A 13,610-nucleotide genomic window follows, 5' to 3' on the forward strand; every position below is an offset into this window, starting at 1 on the left:
TTGTGTTCTGTCTCTTGTTCTTTCTTTTTCTTCTTCTTCTTCTTCATCCTCCTCCTCCTGTTCATCATATTCATCATCATCTGTATTCTCGCTGTCACTTACATGAACCTTGCTGTCTTTGGCATCTTTGATTTGCCCTTCCTTGACTGCTACTGTGCTGGCTAATATGAAACCAGGATATTTGTCACCTATACTTTCTTCACCCTCCTCTTCCTCCTCTTCATCATTTTGATCATCATCGCTGTCACTTACATGAACCTTGCTGTCTTTGGTATCCTTAATCTCCACCTCCTTGACTGCTACTGTGCTGGCTAATATGAAACCAGGATATTTGTCACCTATACTTTCTTCACCCTCCTCTTCCTCCTCTTCATCATTTTGATCATCATCGCTGTCACTTACATGAACCTTGCTGTCTTTGGTATCCTTAATCTCCACCTCCTTGACTGCTACTGCGCTGGCTAATATGATTCCAGGATATTTGTCACTTATACTTTCTTCATCCTCCTCCTCCTCTTCATCTTTTTGATCATCTGTATCCTCGCTGTCACTTACATAAACCTTGCTGTCTTTGGTATCCTTGATCTCCTCCTCCTTGACTGCCACTGTGCCGGCTGATACAAGTCCAGGATATTTGTCACTTATACTATCTTCCTCCTCTTCATCATTTTGATCATCTTTACCCACACTGTCACTTTCATAAACCTTGCTCTCTTTGGTATCCTTTATCTCCCCCTCCTTGACTGCTACTGCGCTGGCTAATATGATTCCAGGATATTTGTCACACTCACTTATACTTTCTTCATCATCTTCCTTCTCTTCATCATCATCCATAGTCTCACTGTCACTTTGATAAACCTTGCTGTCTTTGATATCCTTGATCTCCCCCTCCTTGACTGTTACCATGCTGGCTAATACAAATCCAGTATATTTTTCACCTATGCTTTCCTCATCATCTTCATCTTCAGTATCTTCTCTATACAGTGCACTTTTCCGAACCTCCCTGGATTTTGTTATTCTAATGTTTACAAGTTTTCCTTGGACACTTTGCGTAACTTCATCATCTTCTTCTAGTGCTTCATTTCGACTTTCATTCCCTGCCCTAATTTTCCCCTCTGTATCTTTCTCATCTTTTTCTGTAATAAAGTTCCTTTTCAACTGGCTACTTGCTTGACATTTGGCTTCTCCCATAGCGTTCTCGTGCTCACCTATCGACCATCTCTGGTCACTTTCTATCCTGCTCTTGTTCTGAGACCAATCTGACCTAGCATTTTTATTTAGACTCTGGCAGTCTTCTAATGACTTTTGTCTACTTAACATCTCAGCTTTTACTGTATTGTGTTTTTTTGGTTCTCCTTTTACGTATTCACTATTGCTGGTTTCTTCCGAATCACCGATTTCTTCAAACAATTCACCTGAGAAGTCTACGTTCTCATCTTTGTCACATTTATTAGGATGTATCTGTTTACCTACATCCTTCATGACGGGTTGACCTGGCACATCTTCTACTATGGACACTGTTGAATTGTTTTTTATCCTTATTTCTTCAAAGGATTTATGTGATGTTTGAGCCATTTGGCTGTTTTTACTTGATATGCAATCTTCTTTATTTTTAACTTCTAATTTTGGTTTTTCACAATTGTCATGTTTCCCCTCCACACTAGACAATGTTCCAGTACTTTCTGTGTGACAGTTCACATTGTGTATTTGTATACCAGATTCGAACATCATGTTCTGCCCAGAAGATTGTCCTTCTAGAGACATTTCATATATCTGTTTGGCGCTCAGTTTTCTCACACCCTTATTTATATGTCCTGTATTATAAGGATCATTGCCCTGTCTAAGAGATATCAAAGTGGATGGAAGGCTTTGTAACTTCTCAAAAGATCCTAATGAGTAGTTTCGTTCTTCATTGATGGAATTGGATGGAACTTCCTGGTGTGAAGCTGGCAAATACAAAAAACAACATACATATATTTAAAGGGGTTGTCCAGCCATGATCCCTTTCTTCAGAATGCCCGGGGAAGGGGTGCGTGTAAAAAAATGGTACAACTTGCCTCCCTGGCTCCCATGCTGTTTCCCGTACTCCACTGATCCATTCCCCGATGTGTGGCCGCTTTCGGGTATCGAGACGTGATGTTGCAGGCCCGCTCAGCCATTGAGTGGCAGAGGTGGGACACCGCTACAGCTACTGAATGGCTTAGCGGGTCTGCAAGATCACGTTTCAATACAAGTAAGCGGGAGACTGGAGCGGCAGAGTAGTTAGAGAGGTAAGTATGTGTATTTGTTAATTTTTTCACTCACCCCATCCTCTGGCTTTCTCAAAAAAGATGTCTGGACAAGGCATATGATTTGCCCTCCTCAAAATATTTAAAATTATTTAATAATTGAAATTCTTATATGCAAACATCAAAATCACATACAATTTGCCTTCTTGACATGAGTAAAGTAAACCCATAAAGGGGTAGTGCGGCGCTAAAAAATTATTCACAGAATAACAAAGAATCACGAAGATGACGTTTGGCACAAAATGGCGGACGGCCCTCGACACGGATCAGGTAATGTATAATGCACCACACACTTCCGGGTACACGTGCGGGGGTGGGGGGACATGGGGAAGGGGGTGATTCACAGACATAACATACATTACAAAGTTGTATAACTTTGTAATGTATGTTATTCTGTGAATCATTTTTTAGCGCCGCACTACCCCTTTAATGCATAGGGTGCACAGTGCATGAGAGCCTGTAACATACCCAGTGAGTACCAGCCGCTAACAGCAGCCGACACTCAGGGCCGGGACAAGAAGTTTTGGTGCCCTAGGCAGAGAAGGCAAATGGCGCCCCCCCCCATCCGAATCAGAGCTCCCCACACAGTATAATGTACTGAATGTGCCCCCACACTGTGCCCCCATACATACGGTAGTTCTCTTATAACCCTCCTACCACCATCCAGTGATTACATATTACATGAATACTGCTCTGAACAAAACAGGAAGATATTACCAATGATACCATTACATAATGCCGCCACACCATGACCCCTATAACAGAGTGCAGTTACATCCATTCTCTTCACTGCACTCTTGTGGCAGCGTTTTGCCTGCGGTCACAAGAGGCCGCTCTCCCCATCACATAACAGTGCACCCACACACCCCTGACCCTGCAGAACATCGCATAACAGTGCACTCACACAACCCTGACCCTGCAGAACATCGCATAACAGTGCACTCACACACCCCTGACCCTGCAGAACATCGCATAACAGTGCACTCACACACCCCTGACCCTGCAGAACATTGCATAACAGTGCACCCACACACCCTGACCCTGCAGAACATTGCATAACAGTGCACTCACACACCCCTGACCCTGCAGAACATTGCATAACAGTGCACCCACACACCCTGACCCTGCAGAACATCGCATAACAGCGCACCTGCACACCCCTGACCTGCAGAACATCACACCCACACACCCCTGACCTGCAGAATATCACACCCACACACCCCTGACCTGCAGAACATCACACCCACACACCCCTGACCTGCAGAACATCACACCCACACACCCCTGAGCTGCAGAACAGAGCCCTCAGTGTGGTTTACCTTCTGCTAAACCTGGGAAACCAGCTGCCTCATAGAAAGCCTAGCAGAGGAAGATAGCTCCTCCCACACTGGTCACATGGCCATAACGTCATCAAAGGTCCTTTACACCTCCCTCCTGACACTCCATTCTAGTTCCTACCATGATCTTGCTTTGGGTGAGGGGGAGAGAGTGGGAGGACATGAGGGTGCTGGTGGTATGTGAGCAGGGAGGGGCAGCGCTCCGAGGCTACCAGGAGTACAGGAGCCTGTAGTAATTTTTTTTTTCTTTTGAAATTGCGCCCCCCTGTAACTCACCACTAGATGGCACCCTACCCTTTGTCCCGATCCTGCCAACACTCACAGCTAATGACTGACATCAGTGACCACACTGATGTCAGTCATTTAACCACCACCCAGGGTGAGGCTGCCTCTCACTATAGAAGAGTGCAGCAGCCTCTCCACAGTCAGTGGTAATTGCTATCATTACTAGATGCTCTAGTAGAGGGGGTGCTGCTTCGTATCAGTGGGCAGTGCTTGAACAGAACAGGGGATCAGGTACTGCATGTTGGTAGCAGCAGAGGGGCCTATTGAAAATTGCCATTGTTTAACACAGCTGCGTGAAACAACGGCCGCTGTCTTACATGTTCACCTGGCCAATACTGCATTATCGGCTGGATGAACATTATTTTCTTTAATTTGGATTGCGTTCACGTTTGAATGTGCCTGCAATTCAAATTACCATTGACCTTAATACAATGTACGGCTGTGAACGGCCATACATTGTGTGAAAAACAGCCGTTGTTCACAGTGTACTGGACAGAAATAATTGACATATCAATTATTTCCACGACCATAGAGGAACAGCAGCTGTTGTGCAATACATTGTGTGCACAGTGTATTCTTTTTTTTTTTTGCTCCCCATTGCTCCCCAATGGTAACTTATTTTTCCATGTCACGGTAGTAAGACCCAATCATCGCATATGGTAAGAAGACAGGAAAGACATAATAAAACAAGAAGTTACCATTGAGGGGCAGAAGGTTTTAACCATTTTCTGCTCCCCGCACAACCCCTTTAACCTTATAATATAATAAGATATTGTCCCTCAAAGTTATACCTGCGATTGTTCTTAGATTGTCTTCTTCTGATCTTCTCACATCGGCTCTATCGTTGTCTCTCACTATTATTTCCTGTGCTCCTATTAGAGACTTTTCGCTGGAATCTCCATGAATATCTGTATCCCATATATGCTGATGAGGGACGATTCTGCCAATTCCAGTCTTATTAGTTTCAATTGTAAATTTTGGACAATGTGGAACTGTGGTCTCTTTTTTATTGGGATGATCATCTCTCAGGAATAGTAAATCATTTGCAGAATGTCTTTTCTTCTGTGGTCCACCACCCTCCATAGAATCGGATATTACGCTCCTATCCAGTTCAAGACGTCTATCCCAATGGGAAAACATAGAGCAACAACATGTAGGATGGTTGCAACATCCTATTAAAAATACAAGAAAAAAAAAAAAATGTGTTGTGTTCCGAATTTGTATTATTCATAGCTAGCATGTACATGTGAGTCGTGTTGAGTTTAGTGCTACCTCTGGTTCTATTCTGCTCTAAGGCTATGGTCATACATAGTATGAGAGCGGCCGTTCTGTGACCCGGCCGGGTCTTGGAACGGCTGGTCTCAGAAAAGATCATCCCAGTCGGTACTGCAGTACCGGGAGGATGATCTTTAGCGCCGCTGAGTTCTAATGTGGGCGCATCAGTGCGCGCCTGCATCAGAACTCCCCACAGCACACAATGGAGCATGCGGCCGGAGCCGCTCGCTCCATTGTGTAAACTGACAGGATTTTCTGTGGCTGCTATTCACTGAACTGCGGACGCAGAAAACTGACATTTCAGTTTTCTATGGCGCCACTAGGGATCCTGGCCGGAGTGTATACTATGTGTATATACTCTGCAGCACTACGTAAGAACCGCAGAAATCAAGGCCATTGTGACAACGGCCGTTATTTCTGTGGAACTTACGTATTGTGAACATAGCCTTAGGCTGCGTATATTTCAGTCAGTATGTTTCAGTCAGTATTGCAACCAAAACCAGGAGTGGATTAAAAACACAGGAAGGATCTGTTCACACAATGTTGAAATTGAGTGGATGGCCGCCATATAACGGTAAATAACTGCCATTATTTCAATATAACAGCCGTTGTTCTAAAATAACAGCAAATATTTGCCATTAAATGGCGGCCATCCACTCAATTTCAACATTGTGTGAACAGATCCTTTCTGTGTTTTTAATCCACTTCTGGTTTTGGTTGCAATACTGACTGAAATATACATATACTGACTGAAATATACACAGTGTGAACATAGCCTAAAGGTTGATGTTCACACTGATTGGAGCTGTAGAACTTACTATGCCACCTCTGTCTATGTCAGGAACTCTCAAGAGCAGTAGCAATTCCCCATAAAAAAACTCTCCTGCTCTCCAGAGCACCACTTCCTGCAGGACATATAGCAGCTGATAAGTACTGAAAGACAACATTTTGTAATAGAAGAAAATTATAAATCTCTGGCACTTTCTGACACCAGTTGATTTCAAAGAATTTTTTTTTTTTGCTGGAGAACTCCTTTAAGGCACGGACAGATTTGGGCATATGCTGTGAACAACGTGCAGCATTTTTACCACATGCATATCTTTAAATAACTTAGCTTTACCTTGTAGCCTGATTAGGTGATTTGGCAATGGTTGGGGATTCCTAGGTGCTTGGCAAACATGCTCCAGGGAATCTCTGTAGTGGCAAGGCTTAGCAAAGTTACCACAGTATGTACGTAGGTTATGATTGTCTGCATAATAGGTTTCCTTTCCATTGCTTATAGTACTAGGGGTGAAACCTTCATAAGGCATTGGTAATATGGTTTGCGACTGCTTCATGTAGTTCACCTGTAAAGCAGAAATTATAAATGAGAAATGTGTTCATAGCAGAGTATTAACAGTTAGGGCTTCCTTAAGACACGGACAGAACAGACATGGAAGCCCTGCAGAGGATTCTTTCCCCACCTGGCATGATGTATCAGGGAACAGGGAAAGTGTTTGAATATGCACGGCACTGTAATGACACAGCCGCGGGACATGTTGGGGCAGTATTCTAGTTGAAAGCAGTTCAAGTTTGTTTTAAATTCAACCCCTTAAAGGGTTTTTCCAGAAAAACATAGGATAAGTCATTAGTTCAACACCCAACACCCCTGTCAATGAGTTGTTCAGTACCCGCACTAAACAGTGAACAGGACTGGAAGCAGTTGACTCGATTCACTGTGTAGTGGTGGCAACATGTAACTGCAGCTCAGCTCCCGTTCAAGTAAACGACATCTGAGCTGCAGTAACCAGATCACTCAGTGAACTGAGTCAACTTACTGCTGGCCCACTCACTGTGTATTAAAGGTGATGAACATCTGATCAATTGGGGTACTGGATGTTGGCTGGGGGTACCATAGCATTTTTGTTTACTAGGAAGAAATTAAGGGTTGTTCAGCGTCAGAAAGTTAAATAGATTTGTAATTTACTTCTATTAAAAAATATCAAGTCTCTCCATACTTATCCGCTGCTGTATGTCCTGCAGGAAATGTTGTTTTATTTTCAGTCTGACATAGTGCTCTCTGCTGACATCTCTGGCCGAAACAGGAACTGTCCAGAGCAGGAGAGGTTTTCTATGAGGATTCCCACAGAGGTCCTGTCTCGGCCAGAGATATCAGCAGAGAGCAGTGTGTCAGACTGAAAATAAGACAACATTTCCTGCAGGACATATAGTAGCTAATAAGTATGGGAAGACTTGAGATTTTTAATAGAAGTAAATTACAAATCTACTGTATATAAGTTTCTGACACCAGTTGATTTGAAAGAAAAAGGTTTTTCGCTGGACAACCCCTTAAAACAGAATTTTTTAAATATATAAACTATATGCTAACCTATATACTAAATTATATATTAATATATAAAACTGTATGACTTCATGTACTATACATAATAAAGAATAGCAGTGAACATCGTTGGTTGCACAGTCATGGGGTTTACAACCAAACCATTCAACAGTAGTTGACTACATCCTATCTAAAATGTAAATTAATGACACAAAGACAATGGCGTTTTAAATGGATTATTGTCTAACCCGATGCATTCTGAAGTGCTTTATCTTTGCAGCTATACCCGCCAGGTCTTGTTCAATCCTCGTAAAATCCCTCAGCAAATCCTGATTTCTTTTATGCGCCTCACATTGTCTCTTGCATAAAACTTGCAGCTGATTGCAAAGCTGCATTTCCTTCTCCCTGTAAATAACGCAATGCAAACAAGTTTACATACACACAACATTATTGTTAAAAAAAAACTTCTATACAGAGAGCCATATGGGGGCTTATTTTTGTGTAAAAAGTTGAACTTTTTATTAGAACCATTCATTTTGACCATATAAGACCTGAAAATAAAACAAATATAAAAAAAAAAAATTTCATGGTGCCATCATTTTTTTTAGTTCATCATTTGATATGTTAAAGGGAATGTTTCACCAGCAGAGATGATTGAACCTCGAGCATGCATGTTCGGCATTTGATCCCTGCCTAGAGAAGTTGGTTACAGCCAGGGTCGTCTTAAAAGAGAAGTCCAGCGAAAATTTTTATTAAGGTATTGTATTGCCCCCCAAAAGTTATACAAATGACCAATATACACTTATTACGGGAAATGCTTATAAAGTACTTTTTTCCCTGCACTTACTACTGCATTAAAGGCTTCACTTCCTTGATAACATGGTGATGTCACTTCCTGGATAACATGGTAATGTCACTTCCTGGATAACATGGTGATGTCACTTCCTGGATAACATGGTGATGTCACTTCCTGGATAACATGGTGATGTCACTTCCTGGATAACACGGTGATGTCACTTCTTGGATAAAATGGTGATGTCACTTCCTGGATAAAATGGTGATGTCACAACCCGACTCCCAGAGCTGTGCGGGCTGTGGCTGCTGGAGAGGATGATGGCAGAGGGATGCTCAGTGTCCCTTCAGTGCCCTGTGTCCCTCAGTATCTCCCTGCCATCATCCTCTCCAGCAGCCAAAGCCCGCACAGCTCTGGGAGTCGGGTTTTGACATCACCATTTTATCCAGGAAGTGACATCACCATGTTATCCAGGAAGTGACATCACCATGTTATCCAGGAAGTGACATCACCATGTTATCCAAGAAGTGACATTACCATGTTATCCAGGAAGTGAAGCCTTGATGCAGTAGTAAGTGCAGGGAAAGCACTTTATGTGTATTTCCCGTAATAAGTGTATATTGGTAATTTGTATAACTTTAGGGGGGCAATATAAATACTGTAATAAAAAAAATTGCCAGACTGGGCAGAGCCCCCCACCTTACCCAAACCATGAACTCCCCCAGCTCCCCCTTAACCAGGCCCCCAGTATATTACACACCCCACTATCAGGTCACCAGCACACATGGGACTAAATACAGCAATATGGTAGACAATATCTTACCGGTTAGGTTCAGATACACAGCTCAGCAAAAAGAATCACATTACAGGAATAGATACAGTAGGTCAGCAGACCATATGCTGGATAGGATTAGATACACAGCTGAGCGCCCAGTATAACATGACAGGATCAGATACAGAGGTTCAGTAGACAATATCATACTGAGTAGGATTAGATACACAGTTAAACAGACAGTATCACATGATAGGTTGAGATACAGTGGCTCAGCAGACGATATCATAGTTGAGCCTAGATACACAGCTCAGTAAGAAGTGATACAGTTGTAGTTGGTAACATGGCTGCTGTGGAGACACTGAACCTTAAGGGTACAAACACACACGGCATATACGCTGCGTATTTACTGCTGCGATACGCAGCAGATACGCAGCAGATACGCAGCAGATTAGATCTAAATAACTGAGCACAGTATCAACACGAACTGGAGAGAAAGGAACGGCTGCACATCCCATCTATGGCTGATACTAATGCCGCTAGGCCTATATTAAAAATCAACACCAGAGTGTCTGTATATGAATTGATCAAGCCATATGGCCCCGTGTACCACCGCGCAGGTCCTCTGGTCCACACGGGTCCCTACGCTAACTCCACACCGTGTCGGTCAGCGACCGCCAACCCCGCAAAGCGTGCACATGCAGGGAAGGGAGGCCATGGAACGGCCCTGCAACCCCAATGTCACAGGACCAGACCCAAAAAGCCCCACCAAAGCCCGGCCAGCACCACCGGCGGGGAAGGCTGCCCCCAAACGACACAAGTATGGATATGGTATTACACTTACCATTGCTGCTCTCACAGAATGGGGAAGACATAGGGTCCAGACATGTGAGCACAGGCATATCCTGCTAATTTTGGTCATGTGGGTCTTATAAAGGAGTGCGAGCTGTTCAGAGAGGGAGAACTGTGAAACACGAACTGGAGAAAATGGAACGGCTGCACATCCCATCTATGGCTGATACTAATGCCGCTAGGCCTATATTAAAAATCAACACCAGAGTGTCTGTATATAAATTGATCAAGCCATATTGCCCCGTGTACCACCGCGCAGGTCCTCTGGTCCACACGGGTCCCTACGCTAACTCCACACCGTGTCGGTCAGCGACCGCCAACCCCGCAAAGCATGCACATGCAGGGAAGGGAGGCCATGTAACGGCCCTGCAACCACAATGTCACAGGACCAGACCCAAAAAGCCCCACCAAAGCCCGGCCAGCACCACCGGCGGCGAAGGCTGCCCCCAAACGACACAAGTATGGATATGGTATTACACTTACCATTGCTGCTCTCACAGAATGGGGAAGACATAGGGTCCAGACATGTGAGTGTAGGGACCCATGTGTATCAGATACCGGCACGAGGTACATGGGGCAGTATGGCTTGATCAATTCATACACAAAATTCTGATGTGTTTTTTATTTAGCCTAGCGGCACTAGTATCAGCCATAGGTGTGAGGTGCAGCACTCTGTTTCTTCCCTGAACCGTATTTTGTTTCTCTCTTTTCTCCGTGTTTTTGCACTCCTCCTGGTGAGACCCACATGACCGCAATTAGCAGGAGACACCTGAGTGCACATGGTTTTAATCCCTCCTGTTTTTTCCCATTCTGTTTGCTGCAGCTATGGTGAGAGTAATGCCTTATCCAGACTTGTGCTGCTTGGGGGCGACCTTCTCCGCCGGCGGTGCTGGACGGGTTCTGGTGTGGTGTTTTTGGGTCTGGTCCTGTGGCATGGGGGTCGCAGGGCCGTCCCATGGCCCCCGTTCCCTGGCTGTGCACGCCTGCGGGGTTGGTGGCCACTGACTGGCACGGTGTGGACTTAGTGTAGGGACCCATGTGTATCAGATACCGGCACGAGGTACATGGGGCAGTATGGCTTGATCAATTCATACACAAAATTCTGATGTGTTTTTATTTAGCCTAGCGGCACTAGTATCAGCCATAGGTGTGAGGTGCAGCACTCTGTTTCTTCCCTGAACCGAGCACAGTATCAAATCTGCTGCGTATCTGCTGCGTATACGCTGCGTATACGCTGTGTGTGTTTGTACCCTTAGCATGCAGACTGTGGCCCAGAGCTAACCACTCTACTGACTGACTGTATATGCGATGCCCTGGCCCCTGGGGGCCACTTCCGCAGTGCTGGTGTTATGAGCGGGCAATAACCGGGGCAGCTGCAGGGTGTATACTTGTCATGGTATAGGCCTGAGGGCGGCACAGCTGTAGGGCCGGTCTGTGGAATCTGCGGGTGATGATGGGCATGCGATTCTTCGCTGCACTTAGTCAGGGCACCAGTTAGTGGACACCAATGCCAGGGTTCAGTAACAGCGGTTTTATCATAGATGAGGTAACTAGTAGCAACAGTTCTATCCGGATGCAACCGGGTATATAGCAGGCTTTGACAAATAAAGCAGGAGTGGTGCTGCATAGGCTGTGAGAATACGTGCCGGATGATGGGAGTAGGAGTATGAGAGAAATAGCGTTGCTGGGTAGTTTACTGGAGAAGAATACTTGCTGTGAATCCTTGCAGCGATGAGGAGAGATAACGGAATGACACCCAGATGAGAGAGAAGACTCCAGACACTTGAGCAGGCAGATACAGCAGAAGACTTGAAAACAGCAGAGCACTCAATCCACACTTCTAGTGGTGATGTGGGAGCTGCAAAGAGTCCAACTCCTCTGAGGTAGGAGAGGGACGACACACACCCTCCTTGCTTGGAAACAGGGGGAAGACCAACTTGTTAGGAGGAAGTGGGAGGTCACATGGTTGCTCCTGGCCAGAGCTAGTCGGCCATTGGAGGAACCATGGTTACAGGGCACTGGCACGGTCACGTATCAACAGCCTTGCATACCACTGTACAATGTAATAGTACACAGGAATACATGAGAATATACATGAGAATGCACATTACCAGAGAATACTAGGGGAAAACCAGCAGCAGTTGCAGTGCAAACACTTACCAGAACAGGCATGGACACAGCAATAGAAATGGCCATAATAGGAGTAGTAGTCCTTGCGTTCTGGGACACTGCATATATACTGGTAGATTGTGCCCATATGATTTAGCTGCACCCCATATCATCATTCTTCTACCTCCTTCATCATCCTGTCCCTCCATCATCATTACCTGGTTGCATGCAGCAGAGTTCTTCAGGCTCCTCTAGCAAAGAGGCAGGAATGACGTCCCTGCCAGGCCCTGTACAGGGGGGAGAGTGCGGCCTCTAGTGCCTGGAGACAGAATATACAGCTTCCAGCCAAATCTAGCAGGTTCGCTTTTCTATATCGCATTGGAGGCCGTTATGGTGGCTATATCCAATTTCTCCAGGCAGTGGGGGTCAATGAGAAAAAGCCATTTTAGTAACAAAAGGGAAAATGACATATCTGAATACACCAGCAAGTAATGGGTGGGAGGGGGTTATCTTTTAAGCTATGTCCAGGAAATGGTCACCGTCACCAAATGGTCACCGAAAGCTGCCATATTGGATCAATGGCAATTTTTTTCAATTTGGAGTTGGCCACATATTATGATCATACTAAATGAAAAAAAAAAAAAAAAACACTACACAAAGGCAAATACCACACAGAGATAGATACCAGCTTTACACAGTCTCTGAAGACTATATGCGAGATAACTGTACAGTTACATCCAGTGACTAACATGTGACGTCTTCTCTCATTGAAGTCAGTCACTTTCCCTTTTGCATAGCCATCCAACCCAGATAGCCATAACTATTTCTTCTAGCCACAACTGATCTCTGTAGAAGCTGTCAGACAAACATCTTAGGCTCTGCATTTTCCCAGCACCCCTTTATCTTGCCCCCAACAGTAATAATACCCCCTAGATGCCCTGCACAGTAGTGTTGGTATTTGAGAGGGCTTTGGAGAAGGGGGTGAGTAGGTTTCTCCAAGAGGAAGATAGGTCAGTCCAGTATGTGGATGGGTCCCCCAGAATGTAGTTTCCACAGTATTTACAGTAAGGGCCCCAGTAGACATTTTTCTTTGTACAGAGATGTCCCAGTAGGTTGCTTTCTCTGTATATAGGTTCTCCAGTAGGTTGTTTCCCTCTGTAGATTGTCCCCATTAGGCAGTGCCCTGTTTAAATAGCCTCCAGTAGGTAGTGTCTACCTTAAGATAGCCCCCAGAAGACAGTCGTCCCTGTAGATAACCCCCAGTAGGCAGTGTCCTCCTGTATATAGCCCCCAGTAGGCATTACTACCCTGGGCCAATTGCAAAGATTTAGAAAAAGAAAAAAATATACTCCACCGCAGTCACTGGCATACTCTCATCCCCTCTCCTAGGCCGCAGGCAGTTTCCTGAGGGACCTGGAGCGTCTCTTCCTCTTGGACACACACACAGAAAAAGTGACATCATACGCATGTGTCCTGGAGATAAAGATGCCCTTGGCCTCTAGTGGTTGCTGGGAAGAATTTGCCTGCAAGATGAGGGTACGTGCACACTATGGAATGGCGACGGATAACCTGTTGCACA

This window comes from Dendropsophus ebraccatus, chromosome 4 (genome assembly GCF_027789765.1).
Source record: "Dendropsophus ebraccatus isolate aDenEbr1 chromosome 4, aDenEbr1.pat, whole genome shotgun sequence".
NCBI classification, from domain to species: domain Eukaryota; kingdom Metazoa; phylum Chordata; class Amphibia; order Anura; family Hylidae; genus Dendropsophus; species Dendropsophus ebraccatus.